We start from the raw sequence: 13,560 nt of genomic DNA on the forward strand, positions 1-13,560 counted from the left end.
TCTGGGTGTAATATAATGTGTATATAGTACTGTACAGTATGTACATGATGGGGATGTAGTGCCCAGTATGCATGTGTCTGGGTGTAATATAATGTGTATATAGTACAGTACAGTATGTACATGATGGGGATGTAGTACCCAGTATGCTTTTGTCTGGGTGTAATATAATGTGTATATAGTACTGTACAGTATGTATATGATGGGGATGTAGTGTTCGGCATGCATGTGTCTGTGTGTAATATAATGTGTATATAGTACTGTACAGTATGTATATGATGGGGATGTAGTGCTCAGCATGCATGTGTCTGTGTGTAATATAATGTGTATATAGTACTGTACAGTATGTACATGATAGGGATGTAGTGTTCAGCATGCATGTGTCTGGGTGTAATATAATGTGTGTATACAGTACTGTGCAGTATGTACATAATAGGGATGTAGTGTTCGGCATGCATGTGTTTGGTTGTAATATAATGTGTATACAGTACTGTACAGTATGTACATGATGGGGATGTAGTGTTCAGTGTGTATGTGTCTGGGTGTAATATAATGTGTGTATACAGTACTGTGCAGTATGTACATAATAGGGATGTAGTGTTCGCATGCATGTGTTTGGTTGTAATATAATGTGTATACAGTACTGTACAGTATGTACATGATGGGGATGTAGCGTTCAGCATGCATGTGTCTGGGTGTAATATAATGTGTATACAGTACTGTACAGTATGTACATGATGGGGATGTAGCGTTCAGCATGCATGTGTCTGTGTGTAATATAATGTGTATATTGTACTGTACAGTATGTACATGATGGGGATGTAGTGTTCGGCATGCATGTGTCTGGGTGTAATATAATGTGTATATACTATATAGTACTGTACAGTATGTACATGATGGGGATGTAGTGTTCGGCATGCATGTGTCTGGGTGTAATATAATGTGTATATACTATATAGTACTGTACAGTATGTACATGATGGGGATGTAGTGCTCAGCATGCATGTGTATGAGTGTAATATAATGTGTACATAGTACTGTACAGTATGTACATGATGGGGATGTAGTGTTCGGCATGCATGTGTATGAGTGTAATATAATGTGTACATAGTACTGTACAGTATATACATGATAAAGATGTAGTGTTTGGCATGCATGTGTATGGCTGTAGTATAATGTGTATATAGTACTGTACAGTATGTATATGATAGGGATGTAGTGTTCGGCATGCATGTGTCTGGCTGTAATATAATGTGTATATATAGGGGGAGTAGGCAACCCTCTTACCTGTGCAGTGGAGCCCCCACCTCTGGCACCCCAGTGCCCGGAACCTCCTGCCCCTCAGGTGGGTGAGAGCAGAGGCCTCCCCTTCCTATCTGTCATATGTGCCAGGCTGGTACACCCTGTAACCTCTGCCAGGACACAGCACAGCCCGAGCACACGGCCCGCTCCTCGCAGCACTTTCCCCGGCTCACAGTCTGCAGGTGGCTGAGGGTGGCTCCTGCTGCCCAGGGAGGGGGCAGCTGCTGTTTTTTTGTCTCCAAAAATAATACCTCGGGGTCAGTTCTGACAAAACCCCCTCTGCCCCTCCCTAACCCTACTCAGACGCCCTCTGGTCCCATCTCCTCTGATGCCACAACTTCAGCACAACTTTGGCTGTGCAGTGCCCCCCCTCTCCCCGTGTGTGCATGTGTGTGTGTGTGTGTCACCCTACCCAGCACTACTGTGATCACATCAAATCCTACATACATGTGCAACTCCCAGATGGGAAAGAGAAACTTAATACAAGGTAGCAGCACACACCGTCCGCTGCACATACACATGCAATAGGAGAGGGGGCTACTCTTATTTCTGGGGGTTCTCTGTGCTCTGGTCCCTCTCCTTCCTCCACCTTTCCCTCCCTCCCCTGGAGCTGGTCTCCCCCATTCCCTCTCACTGACATAGAGAAATGCAGGGACATGCGATAAGGCTACAGAAAAGCAGGGACACGCAATATGGATAAAGAAAAGCAGGGACACGCAATAAGGATAAAGAAAAGCAGGGACATATGGCTAGAGAAAAGCAGGGACATGCAATAAGGCTAGAGAAAATCAGGGGCATGCAATACGAGGCACGAAAAAAGCAGGGATATGCAATAAAAGGCTAGAGAAAAGCAGGGACATGCAATGAGAGGCTAGAGGCGAGTCTGTCATCCCAGGACAAACTTTTCCCTTCACTCCCCAGCACTTCCCCCTCCCCACTCACCTGTGCCCTGCTCCCTATCCTCTGCCACTGTGCCACTACTCAGCACCTCACTTACCCCCTAGCCACCCCCCACCCTACAAACATATCCCTCCCCATTCTTTTACACCCCCCCCCCACTCATTCCTTTGCCCCCCCAGACTCATTCCAGGACACTTCTCCCCCAGTCACCCCCTGTCCCCTATGTCCTTCACCCCCCAGCCCCTGCTGTCCCTCACTCCCCCAGCCCCTCTCCTCCCTCTCTCCCCCCCTCTCCTCTCTCCCCTCTGAATCTCATTGATCCAGGCGCTGGTAATTAGCCCTTCCCGTCGTGCCTGTGTAATGAAGCACATGCGCACTGAATTAATCAGCCATTTTTTGCAGGAAACTAATTAGCAGAATAAAGATCCAAAGACTTTTTTTTCCTCCTGTGCCTGGCGACCGTCAGATGTGAGTGCGGGCTCCTGGTGTCCGGAGCCTCTCCCCCCATGCGCCCGGGCTGCCCCACGGAGCCCGCAGCCACCGAGCCGACACCGCTCCGGCTCTGAGCCCGAGCGGCTTCATGGGACCCCGAACCAAGCCGGAGCGGACTATCCCCCGGAGCCCAGCCGGTGCGCGCCCAGGGCGCAGCGCCCGAGAGCCGCCAGCCGCCAGCCCGAGGAACTGACAACTTTCCCCCCCTTCTCCCTCTGGGGGTCCCCCCTCCCGAAAACTTGGAGGACTGACCTGCCGTGGTGTCCGGGATCCGCCGCGGAGGAAGAGCTGGAGGTGCCCGGGAGAGCGATCCATGGCACATCCCATGTGCAGCCGGTCTGTTCCTGGATGGTATGTCACTCTGTGCGCACTGGCTGCTGCCCACTGTCATCTGCTATAGGTGCCCCCATCCTACTGTATACAGTCTCCACCGGCACTGTCATCTGCTATAGGTGCCCCCATCCTACTGTATGCATATCCTAGTCTAGCCACTTATCCTCTCTAACCAATGGCACCATGGGGACATCCTGCATAAATAACTTTATTTTTATTTATTTTGTATTCCTGAGAATTCTGCATTGGAGAATGAGTGAGTTTGGATTTTCTACTTAATGCTCTGGGTATAAGAATCAGTAGGGGTACCGGGTGTCTTTATTCTGCTCCTTTCTAGGTCCCCCTCCCCACCTCCCCAATGTCAGTTTTAGCAGTGATACAAAAAGTATAGGATGTCACTCTCTCTGGGAGCTGCTTCTCTTTGTCATGCTGCAAGATCTGGCCTTTTGTGTTATTTGGGATTATTTCTGTATTCCCTAGTAACTTTTTCTTATCCCAGTGCGTTGTGTGGTATGGCTTTGGTGGCTATGGGGGGAGAGAGCGAACACACACTAGCATACACACAATGTAGAGATGATTTCCATAATCAATAAGTGTTTGTAGGAAATCCTTTTTTCCTTCATTTCCTGTACTTTTCAGCGGTCTGGGCTGGCCAGCCTTTCCTCTATGGGTCGCCACTGCTGTCTAATCGCTCTGTGCGGACACAGGCTAGGGTCTGGATTGCTTGGTGTTTGGAATATTTGGGGGTTATTGCATTCTGGTAGACAGGGGAAGTATGTTGGTTTCTCTGCTGATGGTAGCTGCTATCTAAATTCCTTTTTACTGCTTGTAGGAGTCAGGAAAAGATTGTTTAATAAAATAAAAAAATGATATGCAAAACAATATATACGGTGGTGATTGGGAGTATGTGGCCCCCACTTTATGTCGGGGGTCACCTTTACATGGTTTAGAAGTTGACTTGTGGCTTCCATCAATGCATCCCCAGAAATGGTTGGTTAGTTGGCTGCTGAGTACGTTGATCAGCTGGAAATAGAGGATAGTGTCAGAGGATTTGCATCTCGGAGGTGAAAGGTACTGATGCTGAACATCTTCAGTTCCTCAATGGGTCAGTGAGACCTATGGCGCCCCCCCCCCTCCACCCATCTGACCATCATCCTTTAACAACACTGCATGATGCTTTATTAGATATTTTCCAATACTCCTGGCCACATACAGATGTTGTATTATATTTTGGTTACACAATGACATATCCTGTTGACTTGTTTAGAATTTTTAAATTTTATTTATATTTACTATTTTTGTGTCTGTTTTTTTGGGGTTTTTTTTTTTATACATGTATGTGTACGTATATGTACATTTTTATGAAAGGTGTACAAAAAAAAAAAAAATAGCTTCAGGCCCCATTTTTCTACAGTTATGGTGTATCTGGGTAGGCCCATTTGCCTGTTTCCAAGTATTGAAAATGCCCCCCCCCTTTATTTTTTATTATTACTGTTTTTATTTTCCCCGTCGCCCTCTACTTAATATGGAACAATTTTCCTAGGCTTTCTGATCGCCTCCTTAGGGTCACATCAAGTTCGAAACTGTGAATGAAGGTGCAGGGGATCCTGCAATGAGAAAAGCTGAACGACAAAACGGGGTCAGCTCATATGCGAAGAGGCGACATTAACAAAAAGAGAAAAGAATACCAGCTGCTTTGGTTTAGTTTTTTTTTTTTTTTTTTAATCTTTTCTGGCCCCCTTCCTCCCCTCCGGTTTTTCTGCCTCTTCATTTTTCACCGTGTCCCTGTCTCTTGTGTTGTAGATTGCGACCTGCCTGTGAAGTATTTGCTCTGAAGCTTAGCTAAAAACAAAACCAGCAAACCCTATTGAATTCAGGCAAATAAGGTTAGGTCTGTAGATCATATTACAAAGCAGTTTTGAATATGCTGCCCATCGCACCAGACCAGTTATTCCTGTTGCTACAACTTGGGGGGAAAAAAAAAGACATTTAAATTGTAATTTGTTAGTACAAGAAATGGAAAGTATTTTAAGCTCTTTTTCTGCCTGATAATTCAACATGAGCCCAACCCTTTTTTTTTTTCTTCAATAATATATGTATTATTTTGTGGGGGGTTTTCATGGCCTTTTAGATATGTTTTTGTGATTAATGTAAAATAAGAATTTATAGGCTGTGTGTTTTGCTATTTATTATTTTTCTCCCCACCCCCCTCCTGACCACCATATTTTATTACAAGCTTGTGTCTTTTTGCATATTGGAAGGGAGTTGTGTATGATCCTGTGGTTTTGCAGCTAAACAATATGTTGTCATGTTTGTGATCAGTAAATCATTGCCGTGGTTATGAATTTACAGTTGGAGTGTCAGATGAGTGTGCTTGATATGTTGCCAATACCAGTCCCCTGTTGATGAAGACACCTGGGTGTTTTATCCCCCCAATCGGGGCTTGACTCTGATTTGTAATACTGGACTGGTGAGTTTATAGTCTTTTATCTGGGTTTACGTGAATGTTCAGGCCTTGCGTCCAGTAGTTTGCGATGCAGCTACTATTTTTAATTGCAAATATATTAAAAAATTTTCCAACACCTATCACATTGGACTTTTGTCAGCAATATTCTGCTGAGTCGTGGAATTTTGGGGACACTACAATTCCGTTACCCCCAGACAAGTTCTGTCGCATGAGACATGGATATTGCCGTGTTTTGAACGCTGTATGGATTTAAATATTTTTAAATGTCGATGGCTCAACCTTGGCCCTCCTTTCCCCACTTCCAATTTTTTTTATTTTTTTTATTTTATTTTATTATTTATTTATTTCTAAAATTATTACGTAACAGAATCCAAAGCTGCATTAAAAATTCAGTATTACAGGCTGATTGTAATGCTGCCTCATTAGGAGCTCTGTCTGGCCCTGTATTAAGTCAAACACAAGCCAGGGCTTTTAGATTTTAAACACCAATAAATATTAAGTATCTGAACATGAAAAGCTGCAGTTGCTGAAGCATTTGGCTCAAGCATCTCCCTTCCTAAAACTGGATGTTTGTCATCACAGTATTGGATTTAAAATAAATAAATATAATATTTTTCTTTCCCTGAGCTGATTTTATCTGTAGAAGTCGCCATTCCATAAGTGTGTATGTGTGTATGTATGTATGTATGTATGTATGTGTATATATATATATATATATATATATATATATATATATATATATATATATATATATATATAATTATTTTTTTTTTGTTTTTTTTTCCACTCCCTCTAACCCTTGTTAAATCTGGACCCTGCACATTTTTAAGATATGTATAGTCAGGATGGAATATGTGCCTGGGTGATGGCTACATGTCTGTTGTGCTGAAGTAGAGGAGAAAAAAGCATTGAATTTACACCCCCCCCCCCCCCCCTGCTCCTCACTTTCTCCTATTCTGTATTTACATAGCGGAAAACATTGTACAATGAATGTCCAAGTCATTTGCAAATCCCAACTCTGACAGTGTCATGCTGAGAGAAGCGAAAGTAGACCACCATAACTGCCCCTTTTATACTATTTCGGGTCTGTAATGGTTTTGTTTTTATTTATTTTTTTAAAACCTGTTATGCTTTGCTTTAGTTTATCATGCATGTAGTGTTTTGTCATTTGCATTAATTTATGTACCAGATTAACTTTTTTTCCCCCCTCTTTATTACTGTGGCCTACGCACGATATGACGATGCTTCTGTAAACCAGATTAAGGCATTTAGGAACCAGAGGGTCCAGGCCATTTTTAAAATGTATTTTATTTTATTTTTATGTGGTCTCCAGTAACCAGCAATGGCTGGAAGTGCTTCTCTGTGTTGACACTTTGGCTTGCTGCGAAACCCCAGGGTAAACTCTTAGTGCCCCTCAGCTGCTGGTCTTTTGTTCAATGAGAATTGAGCTAAGGTGCTTTTCAGTGTGACTGCAGGGGATCAGGAGATTCATGTGTGCTCCCTGATCTCCGAAATCCATCCGACTTCTCATTGTACGAGGAGGTATAGAAACAAGATGTGGGCAGTGAACGGCGAGGCACAGGAGTAGACCGGTGCCCCACAGATGCTACACAACTTAGTCTCCCTTATGAACAACTGGAAATTCTTACTTCTGTACTCATTAACTGTCCATTTCTAGGTTACAGTTATGAGTTGGAAAATCTTTTTCAGAAGAAAACCAGTACCAAATTCTTGGTACATTAACTTCAAATTTTTCTTAACCCATAAAGTGTACAATAGATTTTATTTGCTCTCGCCCCCCTTTACCCCCTATTTTTGTCCTAGTGTCAGTAGGTACAACACTGTAGGGCCTTATGTTTTATGGCTTTAAGAGACAAAAATGAAAAATATCGAAACATCATCCTGTCAGCATCCACTAAGTTCTAGGCTGCTATTTACAAAGAAGAAGAAAAAATCAATATATTTTTACTTCACTCCCCAAGGGAGCTGTAATTTTGTCCCCTTCATTTACTATATCTAATACATGAAAGAATGGCGTTGCTTGGAATACTTGTGTTTTTCTTTTGTTCTCATCTGGTCTGTAATATCTCCCGCTGTGGTGTGCTTTTTTTTTTTTTTCAATATATTTTTTTATTTTTTTTTTAATAACCTAGTCTTTTTTTGTCTGCACCTTTTTTATTCTATAAACTGTCGGATGTTTGGTCAGCCTACCTCTGTTCTCCATACCTCTCCAGTAGCGATCAGAATTGGAGACTGCTTTACCAAGCAGTAGTCATATATTTTTTTATTTTCCCTCCCATTTTTCTTATTTTGTACCGGTGTCTTACCAGCCTCTAAAACACTTTAGTTTGGTGTAGATTTTATCTTCTTTCTCGTACGCATGTGATTTAAATGAGTTTGGAGGGATTCAGGCTTGTGGTCATTTGTTCATGCCAATATGTTTTACCTATCATTACAAAGCATTGTCCGTTTGCAAGCATAGGTGTAAATTCTGGCTTTTTAGTTTTTGCGTGTACATTAACCCAAGGGTGAATTAGAGGGGTTTGTTTTGATGGTGTTGGTGCTGGGTATAGTTTGCACCCAGATTACTAATCCCTCAGCCAATCTGAGAGACATATTTAATTTTTTTTTCTATAGCCCCCCCCCAACACCACCAAACCCGCCTCTGTCTGCTCTGAATATCCAGTTAAAAAAAGCAGAGCGTTGGTTTCCACAGCAACAGAACCTGAATGGCATTTATCAAGATATATAGATATATAATAATTTACTCAGACATTGTTATGTGGAGAAAGCTCGTCATTACCGGTTCTTTACAGTTCTACCTGTCATACCTGTGCCACATCAGCCGCACATTAGCACTGACCAAAAATAGGAAATGCTTTTGTGTGTTACACTCTCGGTGGCCAGTTTCTGTGCCTAAATGTGTCTTATTAGGGGCCTACTCATTTTGATTGTGAAGGCTGCGTCCTCCACGGAGGAATATAACTAATTATACGGGATAGGGATGCCTTCTACAGACTATAATTTCAATAAAATATACAATTCTACAGTATTGGTGCAATGAATGTCTAATGGCTGCTATCTTTATTGGTGAAATAATTAGTTTTCTGTACTGACCACTCAGGCTTGCATAGATTTTGGCTGTGACCATTTAATGTTTTGTGTGTGTGTGTGTGTGTGTGTGTGTGTGTGTGTGTGTGTGTGTGTTTCTGGCAATTCCGATGTTCATCAACCCCTCTTCCTACACACACACACAAATATATAGTTATATCCATGGTCTAATAAAAAAAAAAAAAATCACCGTACGATGATCTTCTTCTATATGGTATGGCCCTTAATGTAGTTGTTCCAGGCCCCTGGGGTTTGTTATGCAGCGTGATTTTTCGGTCATGATCCAACCCCTTATTCCTTGAGTGACAGACAGCGCAATGTGATCCTGCGGCAAATCGGATTGGTGGGAAGGCCTACCTTTTAATGTATAATGAAGTGGACTCGTTTTGGCTCCTTTTTCTGTCTTTCATGATCGCATAATGGAAATCCGGAGATAAGATACGAGGTGCCTTCCAGTGGAGATATGTAGTGACTGCAAGGCCTGGTTTCCACCTCTTTCCCTAACGTCGCTGCCTTTATTTGTGGCGACGTTCCTAATGTGTTTGAAATAAGCTCGCCCTGTGCTGTGAGTGACTGCACGCAGGCCACAGAGGGCAGCCTGAGTGTCTGTGAATTGATTTGGCCTCCTCTCTGCTGGTCGTTACATGCCACTTTAGCCGTGTCGCATGTATATAGGTTAATATCACTTTCCTTTTTCTGGCACATGCAGATCTGACTCAACAACTTCAAGGTGTGGACTCTTTTTTTTAAAATTTTTTTATTTTAGGGCTACCGACGCGTACAGACCAGGATTAAGCGGCATTATCCAGCTCTCTGCATACAACCAGAAAAATAATTGTCCCAGAACAATAACACTAATAATTGGGCAGTGATGGTGACCAGAGTCTCCTCCTGTATACTGTCTGTCATTTGCTTACTGTGCTCATTGACGCTTTTCCACCGCTCAAATCAAAATTTGAGTAAGCCATAACAACCCATGTTGGAGGGGGGGGGGTCTTCTCCAGCCGTATAAACAATAACGTTCACTGTTGTTTTTTTTATTGTTGTTCTCCGTTTTTATGTTATTTTTTTTATGCCAATCGTTGGGATTACAGCCCCCTCTTTATGCATGTTACGTGATGTAAGATTGTAAGCTCCTAGGAGCAGGGTCCTCCTCCCCACTGTCTCACAGCTCACTTCTATAACGGCCTTCACCTTCCCAGCTGTATTGTGTATGGAGAATTGTGTTGCTAATTGTTACTTGTGCTCTGTTTATAATTTGTAATGTTCTGTGTACCCTTTACTGTATGTACGGCGCTGCGGACCACTTGTGGCGCCCTATATGTAATAATAATAATGTAAGGATCATATATGCAGTTGGAATGGGGGGCTGTCTAAGTGCAACCCCAATTTTTAAATTACCCTCCTTAATTGAAAATCCAGCCTGGCTTGGCTGTAACTCGTATGCTGCCAAAGAGGTTATAGTTATTTTAAATTTCATTGTAAATGACTAAAATAAAAAATAAAAATTGTTATGAATATAAACACCCAGGGTACAAGGATATTTAGTGTTGGCTGTATGAGAGGCTCTGTACAGGGCACCGAGCACTGGGGTAATTTCAGTATGCTTAATAAATGGTAGTGTGTGGTATGTTGTGTCTTATAATACAGACATGTTTTCTCTGCATACTTTAGTGATCATTAAGCACATTTTATAAAGCTATACTTGACACAAGGGTCTGCACATGCTAATGACATTGGCATAAGGTCACGTTGCACTTAGGGACGGATTCTTTTGTATGAGACCTATTCACACGGAAGCTTCTCCTGCATATTTTACTTTCTGTTATGCGTTTAGGAGATAAATGTTTGCAATTAATGGATAACCTGAAATTGAACCCAAAGCCCTTGTCCTGTAGGGGATAGCACACGGACGTAATAGATCTGCTCAACAGGCCAGGTAAGGTCATTCACCTGTCTCCTCGCTCCCTGATTTAGGGAAGTTGTCATGTGACCACCTTGTATCCAATGATACAGCGCTGAGTGTGGATAAAAGTGGGTCACTCCTCGGCTGTGACACAATAGGGTCTGTCATTTTCTTCCGGTCTGCAAAATAAGTCTTGCATTTCCAGCTTGCAGTTTCTGCAGTCAGCTGCCTACAGGATAACGTCAGGAAAGCCGGCCTAATGATGGTGGAGCTTTGGAGTGTTGTGAACCTATATGTTCTGTGCTTTTTGTTTCTATTTTTCTCTTTACAACAAGTACATTTAATACGAATACCTATCAGTCAGCAAAGAGGAAGCAATGGGTTCCGAAGTTTTTTTGGTTTTGAAGGGGGGGGGTGATCAGTAAGGTGGTTTATAATTGGAATATTATCGTATTTCCCTTTTCTGCAGTACTCTTGGCCCGGCTCGGCATCCCATAAAGAACACTTGCCTTTGCCAATTATGTGTACTAACAATGGAGGAAAAAAAAGAGGTATATTTAAAAATTAAAAAAAAAAGAAATGCAGTGTGGACTGTTTTGTTTAACCGTGTAGTTGCTGGAATCTCCACGTTTGATCCCTTGGCCCAATGATCTCTTCTTGCCTTCGCTTTCCTGGCTGGCCCCTTCGGGGTCTGTTCTTTGGGCGGTCAGTGAATCCCTTTAATGGTTGTATAACAGCACGGTATGTACAGTGCCTTGACGTGAAGGACCAATCTGATGGCTAATTAGGCACTGCTGCTCAATTGTGTGTCCCACATATCAGGGCCCAATCTCCACCTCTATAACTGGGTGCTCCAAATAGCTGCAGACCACGCTTCACTGGGGGCAGTGAATCGGTCACTCCAAGAGGCACCACCCATTGCGGTCTGGTACATGGCATTTTGTATGTGACGCTTGGCATCTATAGACCTCCTCGTGCCAGTGTTGGAATGTCTGCTCTGTCCTAAATCTCTGTGATCTGTCATTAATCTAGATTCCGATATCAGCAAGTTACTGGTGAGACAACTGTATGTAAGGCTGCTGTTCATCCTGTACACCAGCTGCATGGTCCAGACCTGCGCTCCCTTATCTGATCATGGCACAGTCCCAGCAACCCCCCCCCCGAGCCCCTCCCGATCTGGCAGTGATCTGGGTGTCCTCTAAATATTTCTCTCCTTTCCTGGCACTGTGCCCCTCCCTCCTTCACATGAATCCTTGCATCCCCTTTGTCTTTGCAGCATCGGTGTGTAAGTGGCAGTTTATTTGTTTCAGAGATTGATTCCAATAAATGCCTTCCTTTCCTATATCTCTGTACATCTGAATCCTAGATACAGTGGTATCAAAGCTTTGGTGTTTGTGTTCTTTAATTGGTTATATAACTTTATGTATCAGTCCACTAGTGATGTGCTCTCCATGCAGGAGCTTTGTGCTTGTTTTGTTTCTTCCACTCCCTTTATTATATCCCGACAATAGGCCACAATGCACAGAGACGCAGAGAAGTTTTCTGATCTTTGCAACGCATAACCCGAGAGCCGATTACTGATGCCCAGAGCTCTGAAGGTACAGCGTGCAGGCCTCACAGACCTGTCCTTCTGCATTCTTCTCTAATTTCCTTTTATTAACATAAAACTTTGCTCTGCTTCTTGTAGCAACAGGATTACAGGCAATCAAAGAGGCCGAGGGGAGTGGGGTTTTCTGACTTTGCATGACATCAGCCCCTCACTTCCCTGCGGGCTGCTGTTACCCCCTTCAGTCCTCATCCAGCCCAAGTGCACAGGGTGTTATTACCTTTCCCCTTCCTTGTAGGGTTACGGTCGCCATTTACAGAGGAAACTTGCGACTTTTATCTTGAGTAAATCAGGAGATGTTGGAGTTAATCCCACTACAGTAAGAACACAGATTTAATCCAGGACTCTAACAAGGCAGATGCTTTCTTACTTATGTCCCATATTAACAAATCCTGCCAAAAACTAAAATAAAAAGTGGGACAACAAGGCCCATAGCCATTGACACTTGTGTAGTATTTATAAAAGACAGCGCCATGCGGTTGTTTGTGCATGGTGAGGTCACTGAGGTTGTCTTGGCTTCCCCAATGCATTCACTGGTTCTAAGTGCAGATGCGTTGAGCAGGCAGCGTTTGGCAAATGGCAATGCTACCGTATGCAAGTTACATCACAGGTGGGTCTGAAGGTCACTGAAAGCAATGGTTTCCATATCCAAACCTGGGGACATGTGCTTGAGCCCTCATCCACAACCTTGCCTTATCGGACTGCAGGTTATATTCCAGGGTTTTGTCGCTTATATTTATCTTTTTCCATAAAGATTTTAGACCAAGGCGCTGATTCGGCGGTGCACGCCATTGCGTCTGTGACTGCGTCTTTATGCTAATCGAGCAGACGATTGTATAGTGTACAGAGACGCCAAACCTCTGTGTGTGTGTGTGTGTGTGTATAAAGACGCGCCATCGAACATTACTGCCTACCTAGGGAGATTATCCGTCTGAATGTGTCTGCCTGTGTCCGTACAACTGCGTCTTAAGATGCAGTCGCTGACCGTGACACACCCGCTGTACATCGCTGCCATCTGTCCCTGAATTCAATTAATTAATACCCCTTTCACACCAAAATCCGGGGTCCTACCTGGGATTTTGATCACGGGTCAGTACCGGATGAGACTCTGGTCAGACCCTGATTACAGTACACCTACAACCCGAGTTATTTCCGGGCAGGCCCCGTTCACAGTGAACCCATGTCTGCCCTGCTAAACTTGTGAGGTCATAAAAAGTGGGTGGTGACTGCTCCACAGCCACCAATCAGCTCATATTAGGCATGACCCCCAGTTGGACCAACACTGCACCATGACCCGGGTTGTTCCCGTGTCCAACCCTACTTGCTACCCGGGTCGGATTCTCTGGTCACTCGACCCAGGTTATTTTTCAGGGACCCTTTTACATTGAACAGCGACCCGGCAATAACCCAGGTTGTTTCGGCAGTGCCAAAGGATATAGCAGTCCT

At 43.5% G+C, this 13,560-nt stretch overlaps 1 protein-coding gene across 2 annotated transcripts in view; it reads left to right on the forward strand.

Moving 5' to 3' along the window:
* Positions 1 to 2,514: 2,514 nt before the first annotated feature.
* The window catches only part of ZFHX3 (zinc finger homeobox 3), an 84,156-nt gene continuing 73,110 nt past the window's right edge, over positions 2,515 to 13,560 (forward strand). For both annotated transcript variants that reach the window (XM_088456998.1, XM_088456999.1), the window contains exon 1: positions 2,515 to 3,042. The gene's annotated coding sequence lies outside the window, so the exon portion shown is untranslated. The remainder of the gene's footprint in view (positions 3,043 to 13,560) is intronic.

Source organism: Taudactylus pleione, unplaced genomic scaffold (assembly GCF_031769625.1).
Source record: "Taudactylus pleione unplaced genomic scaffold, aTauple2 ptg000731l, whole genome shotgun sequence".
In the NCBI taxonomy this organism is placed as follows: domain Eukaryota; kingdom Metazoa; phylum Chordata; class Amphibia; order Anura; family Myobatrachidae; genus Taudactylus; species Taudactylus pleione.